The 13,455-nt window shown below is 37.2% G+C and overlaps 1 non-coding gene across 1 annotated transcript; it reads left to right on the plus strand.

Moving 5' to 3' along the window:
* Positions 1–11,820: 11,820 nt before the first annotated feature.
* On the plus strand, positions 11,821–11,932 carry LOC136327593 (small nucleolar RNA SNORA77). The gene has a single exon (XR_010729780.1). It is a non-coding gene; the product is annotated as a small nucleolar RNA SNORA77 (small nucleolar RNA).
* The last annotated feature ends 1,523 nt before the right edge of the window (positions 11,933–13,455 follow it).

Raw genomic sequence — 13,455 nt, forward strand, 5'->3', positions numbered from 1 at the left:
GAGGCAGAAGACCCAGGTTCAAAACCCCGAGGTCTCAGGCTTGAGTGCAGACTTGTCCAGCTTGAGCATGGGTTCACCAGCTTGAGTGCGCGGTCGCTGGTTTAAGCTTGGGATCATAGCCATGACCACATGGCCACTGGCTTGAGCCCAGAGGTTACTGGCTTGAAGCCCAACATTGCTGGCTTGAGCCCAAGGTTCCTTGCTTGAACAAGGGGTCACTCACTCTGCTGTCACCCCACGGTCAAAGCACATATTAGAAAGCAATCAATGAACAACTAAAGTGTTGCAACAAAGAACTGATGCTTCTCATCTCTCTTCCTTCCCATCTGTCCCTCTCTCTGACTCTCTCTCTATCTCTATAAAAAAAATACTTAGAATTAATCAAATATCCCTTGTCACCTGAATTAATGATGCACTCTATTTTCTCAGGGGACCCCAGGAACAACATTCATGATTTACAATATCTGTTTTACAGTGGTCACGCCAATATAAGAGTCAGTGTGATATTAAGGAGTAAATCTAATCTCTGCATACTAAAGTTTTTCATAAAGAGTGAACATTTTAAATTGAAAAAATGGTGGATATAGTGTTCATCAATATTATTCTCTTAACATTTGGGGAGCTAAAGTCATCAAATAAAGAATAGATATTTGTTAAAGTAAACTTTCAATATCTGTATAATACAATTGTTTTAGGACTCCAGCAATATGGTTGGTATAAGGTTCCTTGCTAAATTTCAATCTAAACTACTTAGAAAACACATTATACTTGTAGTTTGAATTCCACTACTGACACTGAATGATATTGCTTCAATTCCAAAATTATTGCGATTATTGGCCTTTCAGCTGATACTGATGTTTCGTTTTCCTAATCTGGATGCTGGCATGGAATTGTGTTAAATTTGTGAAAGTTCATAATTAAAATTCAATTATTATTTTTAATGTCTATGGGAATCAGTCTCAAACCTATAGAAAAAAAAAAGTATAGATGATTTCTAAAGATGAAAATTCCAGTGCAGCTTCACATTTTCATATGTTTCGGAACTAGGAACAATCATATAGGAATACTTTAATATTGTATTACCAGAGAATGTGGGAAAAACACCACTGCCAGGGGTTACATAAACTGCATCAGTATCTTTCTCACAGGCCTCTATTGAAATAATAGACTGCTTTACCAGAGAGCAAGTTTTGTCACATTACATTTTTTTCTTTTAATTTTATTTTGTATTGTTTTCAGGGGTACAACTTAGTGGATAGATAATTGTATACTTTACACAGTTATCCCTCGATATTTCAAGTACCCAACCGGCTCCAAACATAGATATCACAATATTATTGACTATATTTCCTATGTTTTACTTACATCCCATTGACAGCTTTGTAACTTCCAATTTCTACTTCTCAGTCCCTTCGCTTCTTTCTCCCAGTCTTCCAAGTTCCCCCCGTCCCATTTTTACAACCACAGTTTGCTCTCTGTGTGGGTAGGGAAGAGCTCTCTATGTCTGTGGGTCTATTTCATTTGTGCTTGAAGAATGGGATACATTTATCTATCTTTTTCAATTTTTGGGGGTGCCATTGGTTAATAAAATTATGTAAGTTTCAGGTGTAAAATTCTATAATACATCAGCTGTATAATGTAAGTCAAATCTCCTCCATCACCATTTATACCACTTTTACCCTCTCCTACCTCCCTCTGCCCCCCTTTCCTTCTGGTAATCACCATATTGTTTTGTCCGTGTCTTATCAGGTTATATATATTTTTTGCTAATTCCTTCACCTTTTTCACCTAATCCTTCAACCTTAAACTCCGTCGACAGCTGTCAGTCTGTTCTCTGTATGTATGAGTCTGTTCCTATTTTGTTTATTTTGTTAATTAAATTTTACATATAAAATCACATGGTACTTGTCTCTCTGAATGGCTTATTTCACTTAGTATAATGCTCTTCAAGTCCATCAATGCTGTTGCAAATGGTAAAATGTCCTTCTCTTTTTATGACCGAGTAGTATTCTATTGTGTATATGTATCACAGGTTATTTTTTTTTCTTTTAAATCCACTTATCTACTAATGTACTGCTTCCAAATACTGGCTATTATAAATACTACTGAAATGAACATAGGGGTATATTAAATTCTTCCAAATTAGTGGTCTGGGTTTCTTCAGATATATTCCCAGAAGTGGAAATACTGGGTTATAATGAAGTTCCATATTTAATTTGTTGAGGTAACTCCATACTGCTTTCCACAATGACTGTACCAATCTTCATTCTCACCAAGAGTGCATAAGGTTTCATTTTTCTCCACATCCTCAACAACTCTTGTTTGTTTATTTATTGATGATAGTCATCCTAACAGGTATGAAGTGATAGATTTTTAAAAAAGAAATGAGACAGTTGTTCTGACTAAATGAACTTTAAGAACTCCAGCAAACAACTTTTTATATGTAAGTTTTATATTATTAATTTTTATATTATTCTTATTAAAACACAACAATAACAAAATAATCACCAGTGGACCTATTCCATTAAGAGTATTTTTTTACATGCATCAGCATGTGACACAATAAAGATATGGCAAGTATCTTCACCTTTGATGACACTGTTGAGCTGCTGAAAAACCCACCCCTGGATTTTCTGCACCCCTCTCTTAAAAATTGGTTATATGGACGTCAGAGTAATGGCGGGGTAGGAAGCGATACCGATAAATCTCCCCCAAAACTCAACAAGATCTTCAACCAGAAACAGAAAAACCTATACTTGGAGCATCCAGATGCTTCGCAATACACCCAAAGGTATGATTGAGTGAAAAATTGGCTAAATATATAACCAAACCCCGAAGGAAATAGAGAGTAAGAAATGCTCCGCCTTCCTCACTAACCTAAACAGGGCGGCTTTCTCTGGTAACTGTGAATATAGAAACTGAGGCGGGCAAAGGGGGTGAATAGATCCAGGCCGCCGCGGCACAAACGGCCGAACCAGGCTGTGGCACGGAGATCCAAGCCGAGGAAAATCTGATCCTGTGGCAACCCGGGCAATACAAGCTAACACTCGCGCCAAACCCAAACAAAGAAAGACAAGCGGAGCGGCCATTTTACCCGGTCTCCTGGTCGGTGCGCAGTTAGTGGGCGAGAATTTCTTCCTAGGACCCGAGAGTGGGTGCCCGTGTTGCCCCATGAGAGGCAGGGTCAGAGGCCTTTCTGTGGGCCGAGGGCAGAGTCTCTGGGCAGCCCCAGCGCCCTGGGAAAGCCACGCACGGGAGGGAGTGAGAACTAATTCCAACGGTGGAGATTTTCCGTGCTGGAGGGTGTTTCACTCAGAGGGAAACGCGGCTGGCCTCATATCCTGGTTTGCGCGCGCAGATAAGAAGTGAGCAATTCCTCCGAGTGCCTCGGCAGTGCGCGCCCGTGTTATCGCACAGAGGGGCAGAGTCAGGGGCCTTTGTGTGGGCCAAAGCAGAATCTCGAGCCGCCCCAGCGCCTTGCAAAAGCCGCGCACGGGGACGGAGCGAGACTCAATTCCAACGCTGCAACTTTTCCCTGCGGTAGGGGTTTTCACTCAGAGCGTGAGACTGCTGGCCGGATATCCTGGTCGCAGACAGTGAGTGAGAGTTTCCTCCAAGTGCCCCAGAAGTGGGCGCCCGCTTGTGTTACCGGACAGAGTGGCAGAGCCAGAGGTCTTTGAGTGGGCGGAAAGCCTGCCTGATTATGCTAGCAGCTCTGACTGACTGTGCCTTACCCAGAGCCCTGTGCTGAGTGGAAATAGAGTGGGGAGTTGCCAGCTTTTTGAGCCTCTTACTATCCAGGCAGAGGCAGCAGCAACCCCATAGCTGGATTATCAGGCTACTAATTGAGGAAGGAAAGACTAGGAGAAAGGCTCCAGGAACACAGACTCTCTCACTGTCGGAGCCTATAAATGCTAATGAGCTTCGACTGCCAATGAGACTAAAGCACAATACATGACATTGCCATAGAGACTTATCAACTGCAAACCTCTACCTGAGCGTGCCAAAGGGGCAGAACCCGGGGAACAGAGTCACCGAACAGGAAGAGGGAGAGAAAAGAAAAAGCAAGAAGATAAACTCTCAAAATCAAGAATAATCTGCAGACTTTATAACCTATCCCATTTTATTATATTTGTTCGTTTGTTTCTCTTATCTTCATTCTTGATACTTTTTTTTCCTCCTCCAATTTGGCCGATTAACTCTCTACCGGTCTTACTCTCTCCTCTCCTTGAACTACACTACCCATAAGTGTTACATCTCCCATTATCTTTTCTCTTCTCTTCCTTACCCTCTATGAGGGTTGCACTCCAAAACCCTTAACTCTCTCTCTCTTTCTCTCCTTTCTTTTTTCTTCTTTTAGTGGTTCCCTCTTTTTTCTCCCTCTCTCTTTCTTTTCTCCCTCTATATTAGTTTCTTCCTTTCTCCTTTACATCTCCTCTCATTCAAACCTCAATAACAAACAAATTGTCTTATCTGGGACTCAAACCTAAGTTTGTGGCATTTTGGGGGTTTTTTACTTCACCTTTTTAACTCACTAGCAGTGCTCCCATCCCTGGCTCTCCATATTATCTAGTTCTTGTTCCACTAAATACAATAGTAACTTTTTAATTTGTCCCCCCATTTTTCCATTTTGCTCTTATTCCTGTCATCATAACTCTTAGACAACCAACAACTAAAAGCAAATCATTTTATTCTTGAAGCAAATTTTTTCCTTATTTGCTTTTTGTGGGTCCATACACTCTTTTTTTTTTTTTCCTTTTTTTTTTTCCTTTTTTTTTTTTCCCCCTTTATTACTTTTCCCCAATTCAGGCCCTCCATCACAGGAATTGTTTGTTATAATTCACAGTCCACCAGAAGATTTTCTCAAGAAAGAGGGGAGAGGAGAGGAGAGAAAAAAAGGAGGGGGGGAATAATTTCTTTTTTTTAAATTTTTATTTTATTTTATTTTTCTTTATTTCATTATTAATTTTTTTTTAAAAACAACTCTTTTCGATTTTTTATTTTTTTATTTTTTTTAACTTTTTATTCTTTATTAAATCTTATTAATACTATCAACAAAACCACCCTCAGATGCCATTAAGGAAGAGAAAATCGAATATCATGGATACAAAAGAAAGAGAGGTAACAAAGCTAGATGAGGAAAAATCTATGGAGAAAAAATTTAATATATTGGAAACTTTGGAGCTAAATGACAGAGAATTCAAGATAGAAATCCTAAAAATCCTCTGAGATATACAGGAAAACACAGAAAGGCAATTTAGGGAGCTCAGAAAACAACTCAATGAACACAAAGAATATATGTCCAAGGAAATTGAAACTATAAAAACAAATCAAACAGAGATGAAAAACTCAATTCACGAGCTGAAAAACGAAGTAACAAGCTTAGCTAATAGAACAGGTCAGACAGAATAGAGGATTAGTGAAATAGAAGACAAGCAACTTGAGGCACAACAAAGAGAAGAGAAAGAGACTCAAAAATTTAAAAAAATGAGATAGTCCTACAAGAATTATCTGACTCCATCAAAAAGAATAACATAAAAATAATAGGTATATCAGAGGGAGAAGAGAGAGAAAATGGAATGGAGAACATACTCAAACAAATAATAGATGAGAACTTCCCAAGCCTGTGGAAAGAACTAAAGCCTCAAGTTCAAGAAGCAAACAGAACACCGAGTTTTCTTAACCCCAACAAACTTACTCCAAGGCATATCATAATGAAATTGACACAAACCAACAGCAAAGAAAAAATTCTCAAGGCAGCCAGGGAAAAGAAGAATACACCATATAAAGGAAGGCCCATTAGATTATCATCAGATTTCTCAACAGAAACTCTACAAGCTAGAAGAGAGTGGACCCCAATATTTAAAGTCCTGAAAGAGAGGAACTTTCAGCCACAAATACTATACCCATCAAAGCTATCCTTCAAATACAAAGGAGAAATAAAAACATTCACAGATACAGAAAAGATGAGGGAATTTATCATCAGAAAACCCCCACTCCAGGAATTACTAAAGGGGGTTCTCCAATCAGATACAAAGAACAAAAAAAAAACAGAGCCACAAGTAAAAGCTCCAAGAAGAACACAATAAAACCAAATCTAAACTGTGACAACAACAAAAAGAAAGAGGGGGAGAAGATGGAGATTAACAGTAGCAAAGGACGATGGAGTGCAAAAGTACTCACAAAATAGTTCGCTACAATGAACAGGGTAGGGACCCTTTTCATTACTCAAAGGTAACCACCATTGAAAAAACCACCACAGAAGCACATGAGATAAAAAAGATAGCAACAGAGGAAAGATGTATGGAATACAACCAAATAAAAACAAAAGATAGAAAAACGAAAGAGAAGGATCAAACAAGACACAAAACTAACAGAAAGCAATATATAAAATGGCAATAGGGAACTCACAAGTATCAATAATTACACTAAATGTAAACGGATTAAACTCACCAATAAAAAGGCACAGAGTAGCAGAATGGATTAAAAAAGAAAATCCAACTATATGCTACCTACAGGAAACTCATCTAAGTAACAAGGATAAAAACAAATTCAAAGTGAAAGGCTGGAAAACAATACTCCAAGCAAATAACATCCAAAAAAAAGCAGGTGTAGCAATACTCATATCGGATAATGCTGACTACAAGACAGCAAAAGTACTCAGAGACAAAAATGGCCATTTCATAATGGCTAAGGGGACACTGAATCAAGAAGACATAACAATTCTTAATATATATGCACCAAACCAAGGAGCACCAAAATATATAAGACAACTACTTATTGATCTTAAAACAAAAACTGACAAAAATACAATCATACTTGGAGACCTCAATACACCGCTGACGGCTCTAGATCGGTCATCCAAACAGAGAATCAACAAAGACATAGTGGCCTTAAACAAAACACTAGAGCACCTGGATATAATAGACATCTACAGGACATTTCATCCCAAAGTGACTGAGTATACATTTTTCTCCAGTGTACATGGATCATTCTCAAGAATTGACCATATGTTGGGCCACAAAAACAACATCAGCAAATTCAGAAAAATTGAAGTTGTACCAAGCATATTTTCTGATCATAAAGCCTTGAAACTAGAATTCAACTGCAAAAAGGAGGAAAAAATTCCCACAAAAATGTGGAAACTAAACAACATACTTTTAAAAAATGAATGGGTCAAAGAAGAAATAAGTGCAGAGATCAAAAGATATATACAGACTAATGAAAATGACAATACGACATATCAGAATCTATGGGATGCAGCAAAAGCAGTGATAAGAGGGAAGTTCATATCACTTCAGGCATATATGAATAAACAAGTGAGAGCCCAAGTGAACCACTTAACTTCCCACCTTAAGGAACTAGAAAAAGAAGAACAAAGACAACCCAAAACCAGCTGAAGAAAGGAGATAATAAAAATCAGAGCAGAAATAAATGAATTAGAGAACAGAAAAACTATAGAAACAATTAATAGAACAAGGAGCTGGTTCTTTGAAAAGATCAACAAAATTGACAAAACCTTGGCAAGACTTACCAAGGAAAAAAGAGAAAGAACTCATATAAACAAAATCCAAAATGAAAGAGGAGAAATCACCACGGACACCGTAGATATACAAAGAATTATTGTAGAATACTATGAAAAACTTTATGCCACTAAATTCAAGAACCTAGAAGAAATGCATAAATTCCTAGAAAAATACAACCTTCCTAGACTGAGTCAAGAAGAAGCAGAAAGCCTAAACAGACCTATCAGTAGAGAAGAAATAGAAAAAACCATTAAAAACCTCCCCAAAAATAAAAGTCTAGGCCTTGACGGCTATACCAGCAAATTTTATCAAACATTCAAAGAAGACTTGGTTCCTATTCTACTCAAAGTCTTCCAAAAAATTGAAGAAGAAGCAATACTTCCAAACACATTTTATGAGGCCAACATAACCCTCATACCAAAACCAGGCAAGGATGGCACAAAAAAAGAAAACTACAGACCAATATCTCTAATGAATACAGATGCTAAAATACTAAACAAAATACTAGCAAATCGAATACAACAACATATTAAAAAAATAATACATCATGATCAAGTGGGATTCATCCCAGAATCTCAAGGATGGTTCAACATACGTAAAAAGGTTAATGTAATACACCATATCAACAAAACAAAGAACAAAAACCACATGATCTTATCAATAGACGCAGAAAAGGCTTTCGAAAAAATACAACACAATTTTATGTTTAAGACTCTCAACAAAATGGGTATAGAAGGAAAATATCTCAACATGATAAAGGCCATATATGATAAACCATCAGCTAACATCATATTAAATGGCACTAAACTGAAGGCTTTCCCCCTTAAATCAGGAACAAGACAGGGTTGTCCACTCTCTCCACTCTTATTTAATGTGGTACTAGAGGTTCTAGCCAGAGCAGTCAGACAAGACAAAGAAATAAAAGGCATCCATATCAGAAAAGAAGAAGTAAAGGTATCACTTTTTGCAGATGATATGATCCTATACATCGAAAACCCCAAAGAATCCACAAAAAGACTACTAGAAATAATAAGCCAATACAGTAAGGTCGCAGGATACAAAATTAACATACAGAAGTCAATAGCCTTTCTATATGCCAACAATGAAACAACTGAGAAGGAACTCAAAAGAATAATCCCCTTCACGATTGCAACAAAAAAATAAAATACTTAGGAATAAACATAACAAAGAATGTAAAGGACTTATATAATGAAAACTATAAACCATTGTTAAGGGAAATCGAAAAAGATATAATGAGATGGAAGAATATACCTTGTTCTTGGCTAGGAAGAATAAATATAATCAAGATGGCTATATTACCCAAAGCAATATACAAATTTAATGCAATTCCCATCAAACTTCCAATGACGTTTTTTAAAGAAATAGAGCAAAAAATCATCAGATTTATATGGAACTATAAAAAACCCCGAGTAGCCAAAGCAATCCTAAAGGAAAAAAATGAAGCTGGGGGCATAACAATACCTGACTTCAAACTCTATTATAGGGCCACGGCAATCAAAACAGCATGGTATTGGCAGAAAAATAGACACTCAGACCAATGGAACAGAATAGAAAGTCCAGAAATAAAACCACATATATATAGTCAAATAATTTTTGATAAAGGGGCCAACAACACACAATGGAGAAAAGAAAGCCTCTTCAATAAATGGTGCTGGGAAAACTGGAAAGCCACATGCAAAAGAATGAAACTGGACTACAGTCTCTCCCCCTGTACAAAAGTTAACTCAAAATGGATCAAAGATCTAAACATAAGACCTGAAACAATTAAGTACATAGAAGAAGACATAGGTACTCAACTCATGGACCTGGGTTTTAAAGAGCATTTTATGAATTTGACTCCAATGGCAAGAGAAGTGAAGGCAAAAATTAATGAATGGGACTACATCAGACTAAGAAGTTTTTGCTCAGCAAGAGAAACTGATAACAAAATAAACAGAAAGCCAACTAAATGGGAAATGATATTTTCAAACAACAGCTCAGATAAGGGCCTAATATCCAAAATATACAAAGAACTCATAAAACTCAACAACAAACAAACAACCAATCCAATAAAAAAATGGGAAGAGGATATGAACAGACACTTCTCCCAGGAAGAAATACAAATGGCCAACAGATATATGAAAAGATGCTCATCTTCTTTAGCTATTAGAGAAATGCAAATCAAAACGGCAATGAGATACCACCTCACACCTGCTCGATTAGCTGTTATTAGCAAGTCAGGTAATAGCAAATGTTGGAGAGGCTGTGGAGAAAAAGGAACCCTCATACACTGTTGGTGGGAATGTAAAGTAGTACAACCATTATGGAAGAAAGTATGGTGGTTCCTCAAAAAACTGCAAATAGAACTACCTTATGACCCAGCAATCCCTCTACTGGGTATATATCCCCAAAACTCAGAAACATTGATACATAAAGACATATGCAGCCCCATGTTTATTGCAGCATTGTTCACAGTAGCCAGGACATGGAAACAACCAAAAAGCCCATCAATAGATGACTGGATAAAGAAGATGTGGCACATATACACTATGGAATACTACTCAGCCATAAGAAATGATGACATCGGAACATTTACAGCAAAATGGTGGGATCTTGATAACATGATACGAAGCGAAATAAGTAAATCAGAAAAAAACAGGAACTGTATTATTCCATACATAGGTGGGACATAATAGTGAAACTAAGAGACATTGATAAGAGTGTGGTGGTTACGGGGGGGGGGAGGGGGGAATGGGAGAGGGATAGGGGGTGGGGAGGGGCACAAAGAAAGCAAGATAGAAGGTGACAGAGGACAATCTGACTTTGGGTGGTGGGTATGCAATATAATTGAACGACAAGATAACCTGGACTTGTTATCTTTGAATATATGTATCCTGATTTATTGATGTCACCCCATTAAAAAAATAAAATTATAAAAAAAAATTGGTTATATGGGATAGTGACATTTCCTACTGTTTAAGCTAGATAGATACAGAAATTATAATAATTGCATTCAAAATCTTGCTAATTGATGTTGACAAATTTTAAGTTCTTGATTTTTCTCTCATAAGCTACATGACCTTTGAAAATACTTAATTCTTACTTGAGGCTTGGTTTATTCAGCTATAAAATTATTTGGCTAACGCATTCCAACACAAAATCATGTAATTTTTCCTGTAGACATAATAATCAAGTTTATTGACAAAAATCTGAGTATGCATAGCAGGGGCATTTTGTGACCCACTTAAGTGATTTATGATGCAAATTATAGATTTTTTCCACTATTTCGCAGAATCAAATAGAGTATTATGTCCATATAGCCCTTCAAATTACTGATGGTGGAGACTGCCTCTGAGATGTTGTGAGTTTAGTAATATTAGGTATTTCTTTTTGGTTGAAGTAAGTGTAAATTAAGAAGCCATCAACTCAGACACGTTTCTCATAATGGCCCACCTCAGTCTCCAAAGCAGTTGATGAGCCTACTAATAGAAAAACTAAAGAAATTATTTTTTTTCTTGATATCTAAGAACAGATGTGCATGATGGCCGTCTGGGGTGAAATGTAAACTTGGTAGCTATATACTACACCTGCGCTGTTTTTCCTCCTGAAGCATTTGTATCAATAACTAAGTTTGGCCAGTGCTGTCCACAATCACAGTGGCACCATCTGCTCATTTCACCAAATGTACCAATTTTTGCTAAACCCAATGTAGCTTATATAATGACTTTGTATTGTAATTTGTTTAATTTTATGGGTTAAATCTAAAGGAGCAGGGCTAATGCAACTGCCATGTCCATTGTTTGTTTGTTTGTTTGTTTTTAATATAAACAAACAGCAGAGATATCCCTGCTCTTCCACTGTTAGCAGATTCTCTTATTAGCTTTGCTGAAGACTGAGACATCTGTTTCAGTGTTTGATGCTTTATCAGTGAGACCTACATCTGTGAACTTTTGAAGATTCCATATTCTTTGAAAAGAACTGCTCAGGAAAAAACCTATAATAAAGTTACACAAAAGACAAATTAGATATAAAAGAACAAGCTCCATGAAATGCCAATTGCTCATAAGGAAAACATGCATATGATGTCTACTTTTGACCCTGAGATGTGTTCAGAGAAAGGAAGACATAACTCACATAAGTGTCCTATCTGCCTAAGAGCAGTATTTCTCCCTTGCCATGTAATTAATGTAGTAATACCAATAACAATAATAAAATCTTCTTACATAGCCAAGTATAAAAATAATTATAACCAGCCATTTATGATTACCTTTTCCCATATGAAATTTTCCTTAATGTAGACTCTGCACCCAGCTGCAGGCCCAAGAGGGTGCTTTCTTACATCTGCCACAGAAATATGTGACTACCTTGACATTCCAAAGGTGACGCAGCTGCTCCGTGACACACAGAGCTTCTGAGTGAGCTGGCCATCTGGGCCTATACTGTGTGTTCACTGGGCTGGGCTTGTGGCACATGGGCAGGTGATCAACTCACAGTGTCTGGCTAGAGCCCTGCAGAGCGGACGTGGAGAGGTCCTCGTGGTCTCCTGCTTCTTCAGGCCAGATGATGGTTGCATAGCAAGGATCAGACTGACCAGGTCCCAGGCGTGCGTGGGTGCTTATGTGGGTAACTGAGGGCATACGCCAGAATGGAGGCTGTCCTGTGGGGAGTGTCCCAGGCTCACACCAGGCAGGATCAGGTAACACTTGATAATGCCAGCAATGTGGCTTGAAAAGCTAGAAGCCCTTTGGGTGAAGGAGAGCAAGGGCATAAAGTTGAGGAGACCAAGGAGAAACCTGAAGAAAAGCAGTGATTCCTTTGCCTTTCTTTTCTTTTCCTTCCTTTCTTTTTTCTTTATTTTTTTAAATGTTGCCTACTCCTTCTGTTTGGTGTGTGTTTATTCTCTTTTGTTTTGACAAGGAACTTTATATAAATACTGAATTCGAACAAAAAGAATTAACTTACTCATGTGGGCAAATAATCTATAAAACTAAATTCAGTATGAATTCCTGATATTTTCATTTTTACTTATGTAGCTTGCCAGTCTTAATTTTCCTGTCTTGATAACCTTTTCCGCAATAAACTTCAGCCTTATTATGATTCAAAAACTTAACACAAAATGGCCTATCACTGTTTCTCTTTTCTACCTATTGATTTTTTTTTACAAATTTTGTCTATTCTGAGAAGACTTCTGTAATACCGAAGCTGAATTTATGATTGTTAATCTTGAGCTAACTTTGTAATGATTTAGAGACATGTCTGATTTTAAATTTATGTGTGTATAGTCGCAGCCCATAAATACACTGAACATCATTTGGATTAGAGACTGTGTTGTATTCATGTTTGAATCACCTGAAACTGTCATTTAATTATGATCACTATATGAGGTAAGAAACATAGAACACTAACACACTGCCAATTAACTAGTAGATGCTTGATAAATGTGTACTAATATATTATTATTTGCTTGAAGATTTTCAGAAATGGGCATGCTACACTGTAAGATAAAGCAATTAGAGAGCAATGGGTTTTAAGAAGATTAACTTGGATAAATACTTGAACATGTTTATGACACTGAGTTAATTATTCAGTCTCATGCAATGTATTTTAATTTTTAAAGATACTTGGAAATATAATTTTACTGTTCAAATTCTATTTTAGAAAAAGCTCAACTTATAATTGTTGGGCTAGTCAGAGCTACAAAATATCTCAAAAAATAGGTCTTCTTATTCTTGGGTCTTTTTACTTTATGACAGTGACTGCATCTGTGTGGCATTAAATACGTATTCCCCTAAGTCAGTAATTTTGGCTTTTGTAAAATATAGCTGCCCTTCAGTGCTCAGAATGCCCCAGCCCTTGGCTCTTATTATACATGGATTGCTGAACTTTGCAATTGCTAATGAACACAAGGGCTAATTCCACACCTAGGCCA

Source organism: Saccopteryx bilineata, chromosome 2 (genome assembly GCF_036850765.1).
Source record: "Saccopteryx bilineata isolate mSacBil1 chromosome 2, mSacBil1_pri_phased_curated, whole genome shotgun sequence".
In the NCBI taxonomy this organism is placed as follows: Eukaryota; Metazoa; Chordata; class Mammalia; order Chiroptera; family Emballonuridae; genus Saccopteryx; species Saccopteryx bilineata.